Below are 5,938 nucleotides of genomic sequence, written 5' to 3' on the forward strand. Positions count from 1 at the left end.
TGCGGAGACATGGCTTAGCCACAGCCTGGGGGATGTTTCCAGAATGAGATTTTCACTCTGCAGCGGAGTGTGCGCTGATATGAAACTTCCTGGCAGATTAAAACTGTGTGCCCGACCGAGACTCGAACTCGGGACCTTTGCCTTTCGCGGGCAAGTGCTCTACCAACTGAGCTACCGAAGCACGACTCACGCCCGGTACTCACAGCTTTACTTCTGCCAGTACCTCGTCTCCCACCTTCCAAACTTTACAGAAGCTCTCCTGCGAAACTTGCAGAACTAGCACTCCTGAAAGAAAGGATATTGCGGAGACATGGCTTAGCCACAGCCTGGGGGATGTTTCCAGAATGAGATTTTCACTCTGCAGCGGAATGTGCGCTGATATGAAACTTCCTGGCAGATTAAAACTGTGTGCCCGACCGAGACTCGAACTCGGGACCTTTGCCTTTCGCGGGCAAGTGCTCTACCAACTGAGCTACCGAAGCACGACTCACGCCCGGTACTCACAGCTTTACTTCTGCCAGTACCTCGTCTCCCACCTTCCAAACTTTACAGAAGCTCTCCTGCGAAACTTGCAGAACTAGCACTCCTGAAAGAAAGGATATTGCGGAGACATGGCTTAGCCACAGCCTGGGGGATGTTTCCAGAATGAGATTTTCACTCTGCAGCGGAGTGTGCGCTGATATGAAACTTCCTGGCAGATTAAAACTGTGTGCCCGACCGAGACTCGAACTCGGGACCTTTGCCTTTCGCGGGCAAGTGCTCTACCAACTGAGCTACCGAAGCACGACTCACGCCCGGTACTCACAGCTTTACTTCTGCCAGTACCTCGTCTCCCACCTTCCAAACTTTACAGAAGCTCTCCTGCGAAACTTGCAGAACTAGCACTCCTGAAAGAAAGGATATTGCGGAGACATGGCTTAGCCACAGCCTGGGGGATGTTTCCAGAATGAGATTTTCACTCTGCAGCGGAGTGTGCGCTGATATGAAACTTCCTGGCAGATTAAAACTGTGTGCCCGACCGAGACTCGAACTCGGGACCTTTGCCTTCCGCGGGCAAGTGCTCTACCAACTGAGCTACCGAAGCACGACTCACGCCCGGTACTCCCAGCACAGTGAGTACCGGGCGTGAGTCGTGCTTCGGAAGCTCAGTTGGTAGAGCACTTGCCCGCGAAAGGCAAAGGTCCCGAGTTCGAGTCTCGGTCGGGCACACAGTTTTAATCTGCCAGGAAGTTTCATATCAGCGCACACTCCGCTGCAGAGTGAAAATCTCATTCTGGAAACATCCCCCAGGCTGTGGCTAAGCCATGTCTCCGCAATATCCTTTCTTTCAGGAGTGCTAGTTCTGCAAGCTTCGCAGGAGTGCTTCTGTAAAGTTTGGAAGGTGGGAGACGAGGTACTGGCAGAAGTAAAGCTGTGAGTACCGGGCGTGAGTCGTGCTTCGGTAGCTCAGTTGGTAGAGCACTTGCCCGCGAAAGGCAAAGGTCCCGAGTTCGAGTCTCGGTCGGGCACACAGTTTTAATCTGCCAGGAAGTTTCATATCAGCGCACACTCCGCTGCAGAGTGAAAATCTCATTCTGGAAACATCCCCCAGGCTGTGGCTAAGCCATGTCTCCGCAATATCCTTTCTTTCAGGAGTGCTAGATCTGCAAGTTTCGCAGGAGAGCTTCTGTAAAGTTTGGAAGGTGGGAGACGAGGTACTGGCAGAAGTAAAGCTGTGAGTACCGGGCGTGAGTCGTGCTTCGGTAGCTCAGTTGGTAGAGCACTTGCCCGCGAAAGGCAAAGGTCCCGAGTTCGAGTCTCGGTCGGGCACACAGTTTTAATCTGCCAGGAAGTTTCATATCAGCGCACACTCCGCTGCAGAGTGAAAATCTCATTCTGGAAACATCCCCCAGGCTGTGGCTAAGCCATGTCTCCGCAATATCCTTTCTTTCAGGAGTGCTAGTTCTGCAAGTTTCGCAGGAGAGCTTCTGTAAAGTTTGGAAGGTGGGAGACGAGGTACTGGCAGAAGTAAAGCTGTGAGTACCGGGCGTGAGTCGTGCTTCGGTAGCTCAGTTGGTAGAGCACTTGCCCGCGAAAGGCAAAGGTCCCGAGTTCGAGTCTCGGTCGGGCACACAGTTTTAATCTGCCAGGAAGTTTCATATCAGCGCACACTCCGCTGCAGAGTGAAAATCTCATTCTGGAAACATCCCCCAGGCTGTGGCTAAGCCATGTCTCCGCAATATCCTTTCTTTCAGGAGTGCTAGTTCTGCAAGTTTCGCAGGAGAGCTTCTGTAAAGTTTGGAAGGTGGGAGACGAGGTACTGGCAGAAGTAAAGCTGTGAGTACCGGGCGTGAGTCGTGCTTCGGTAGCTCAGTTGGTAGAGCACTTGCCCGCGAAAGGCAAAGGTCCCGAGTTCGAGTCTCGGTCGGGCACACACTTTTAATCTGCCAGGAAGTTTCATAGAATGGTAAGTCATTAGTACATATTAAGAACAGCAGAGGACCCAAGACCGAACCCTGTGGCACTGCATTCTTGATTGTTACCCAGTTTGAGAAATCGTCAGTTTTTTGGATATTATGTGAACTGCTGTTTTCAACTTTCTGCACTCTTTCAGTTAGGTATGATTTAAACCATTTGAGCGCTGTCTCATTCATACTTGAGCTTATCTAGAAGTATTCCATGGTATACACAATCAAAAGATTTGAGAGATCAAAAAAAATCCCAACGGTTGACTTCCGGTTACTCAGAGCATTTAATATTTCAGTAGTGAAAGTATATATAGCATTTTCCGTTGAAAAACCTTTCTGGAAACCAAACTGACATTTTGTTAAAACTTTATTTTTACAAAGGTGTGAAGCTACTGTACAAAACATTACTTTTTCGAGAATTTTGGATAAGGAAGTCAGAAGAGAGATTGGGCAGTAGTTGTTGACATCAGACGTATCCCCTTTTTTATGCAGTGGTTTAACAATGGCATACTCCAGTCTATCTGGGAAAATACCCTGCATCAGAGAGCTATTACATATGTGGCTAAGAATCCCACTTACCTCTTGGGAACAAGCTTTTATAATCCTGCTGAAAATGCCTTCAATTCCATGTGAGCTTTTATTCTTGAGAGAGTTTATTATCTTCCTAATTTCAGAAGGAGAGGTGGGTGGAATTTCAATTGTGTCAAATTGTGTGGGTAAGGCCTCTTCCATTAACTGCCTTGCTGTTTCTAATGAACATTTAGATCTCTACAACATTTAAAACATGATTATTCAAATTGTTTTCGTCTTCTGACTTGTTGTTTGTCAAGTGTTCATTTGCTTTGATGGTAATGCCGACATCCTGTACTCTTGGTTGCCCTTGTAATAATATTCCAAATTGTTTTGATTTTGTTATCAGAGGTATTAATCTCAGACATGATATAGAGTGGCCAGCACGTTCTCCAGACATGAACCCTATCGAACATGCCTGGTATAGATTGAAAAAGGCTGTTTATGGACGACGCGACACACCAACCACTCTGAGGGATCTACGCCAAATCGCTGATGAGTAGTGGGACAATCAGGACCAATAGTGTCTTGATGACCTTGTGGATACTATGCTAGGACAAATACAGGCATGCATCAATGCAAGAGGACGTGCCACTGGGTATTAGAGGTACCAGTGTGTATAGAAATCTGGACCACCACCTCTGAAGGTCTCGCTGTATGGTGGTACAAGATGCAACGTGTGGTTTTCATGATCAATAAAAAGAGCGGAAATGATGTTTATGTTGATCTCTATTCCAGTTTTCCGTACAGGTTCTGGAACTCTTGGAACCAAGGTGATGTGTGTATTATTTATTTTCCTCCCCTTCACGTCACATTTTAAAATAATTTTAAATTCATAGTACACATTCTCTTTGTATTTTTGTTTTAGCATCTAAGTTAGTTGGAAGTTCTAATGGTTGAAGAACAGGTTATTTGTACCGCCCCCGACACCCGCCCACGTTGAGCGGGGGAGGGATGAAATAACAACAGAAGAAAGGAAGAGGCAGCGCTGTGTGAATACCTTATGAATCATGGACTTCAACGTGCCGGCGACAGAGACCAACAAACAGCAGTACTGAGTGGCCGACGTCACTCCTGTACCTAAGTCTATCACGTACTGGTAGCTGACCGCAGTCCATCGAATATTACATGTCGGTATATATTACAGCGTCGATTCTGTACTACACAAGAAGAGACTGTTATTGACAGCACTGACACAAACGTAGAGTCCATCCTTTAATGCGCATTATATTACAGTAAGATCTGTACTTTACGAAATCGAAGAACTTTGCCACTGCAACTGCGAAAGGTTTCCATGATCATAATTGTCTGACAGGAGGTGAGGCCAGATTCTTCCACTGGACGTCGAAATACCGAAAGTCTGAAAACAAATGAGATTTACTATCAGTTCTTGAAACATGAGAGTGGCTGTATAATATAATCAATTTTCCATGTAGGAATTTCCACATTGAAATACTTAACAGACGTCTCCATAAAAAACTAAAACTAAACTCATCCCGATCAGGCCATAAAGGTCCAAAGGTACCGACCGGCCGCCGTGTCATCCTCAGCCCACAGGCGTCACTGGATGCGGGTATGGAGGGGCATGCGGTCAGCACACCGCTCTGTCGGCCGTATGTCACTTTCCGAGACCGGAGCCGCTACTTCTCGATCAAGTAGCTCCTCAGTTTGCCTCACGGGGGCTGAGTGCAGCCCGCTTGCCAACAGCGCTCGGCAGACCGGATGGTCACCCATCCAAGTGCTAGCCCAGCTCGACAGCGCTTAACTTCGATGATCTGACGTTGAACCGGTGTTACCACTGCGGCAAGGCCGTTGGCACAGAAGTCTCAATAGAAGTCCTAAATAGTGTAAGGGGACATACATACAGCAAGTCATCTAATTTTCATGTCAACTTGTACGGAGGCAAAATAAGATCCAAATGTCACAAATCTACTAGAAGTGTATAGAAATACCATATCTAGTGTTACAACAACATACATAGTTCCTGGGGCTCGTAACATAGGAAGAATACCTACAAATCTGAAACGAACACAGCAGATGCAGCCTCAGATATATTGGAGCAGGTTGCAGAACTGGCTCCAGACAAACTCTACGAAACATTTGATTCTGGAGCAGAAACTTAAAGAGGGTGAAAATACTATCTAGTACACCAAATACAACATTGATTGCATCTGACACAACGCGTTTATAGGTTTCCAGACGTATATAAAGTCAACTGTAAGGTCATTCACATCCGATTACGATTTGAAAATCATGGTACGTTCACATCATTCCTATAAAATGATTGTCAACGATGTATATGAAGAAACAGCAACATCTTAAGGCGCCTACACAGTGGGCCAGCGAAGCCAACGAACGACGGGCAACCACTTCGTTGGCCGAGATTTGCTCAGTGCGTTCGGGCGTCAAATCGGAGCCAGCGAAGCGGTTGGCCTTGGCTGCTGTTCGGTCTGCTGGTGGTAACATCAGAGCTTTGGCGGTTGATTGGCGTTGGGACGCCTCTCCTAGTGTGGGCACCGGGTCGAATGTTCGTTGATTCAGAAGCGATTTGTTTTTTCTCTATAACGGGTGTGTATTTACGTTTATCGGGATAGCCGCAAGTCGCACTTACATGTTTTATTGACCAGTTTCGCTCTTTAATTTAACAAGAGCATTATCAGAAACTCTGAAATTTACAGTTTAAAGTACAATAGTTGCATGTTAAATTAAAGAGAGAAACCAACCAAAGAAACACACTGAGTGTATCTCGTGGCTGTCCTGAAAAACTAAATTTCAATAGTCGCTGTTTCCCCTGCAGGCAATGCCTGCTCTCGCTAAGTGTGTGTATTTACTATGTTTAAAAATACTGGAATACAGAGTGGAATATGAAGAGAGCATTAAGGCTGGAAGATTTGTATAGTGAACGGGAATGTTTATGGACC

The 5,938-nt window shown here is 46.4% G+C and overlaps 1 non-coding gene across 1 annotated transcript; it reads right to left on the reverse strand.

The window, feature by feature from the left end:
* Positions 1-1,010: 1,010 nt before the first annotated feature.
* Positions 1,011-1,085, reverse strand: Trnap-cgg (transfer RNA proline (anticodon CGG)). Its single transcript has one exon. It is a non-coding gene; the product is annotated as a tRNA-Pro (tRNA).
* Between the last annotated feature and the right edge of the window lie 4,853 nt (positions 1,086-5,938).

This window comes from Schistocerca nitens, chromosome 4, assembly GCF_023898315.1.
Source record: "Schistocerca nitens isolate TAMUIC-IGC-003100 chromosome 4, iqSchNite1.1, whole genome shotgun sequence".
Taxonomy (NCBI): domain Eukaryota; kingdom Metazoa; phylum Arthropoda; class Insecta; order Orthoptera; family Acrididae; genus Schistocerca; species Schistocerca nitens.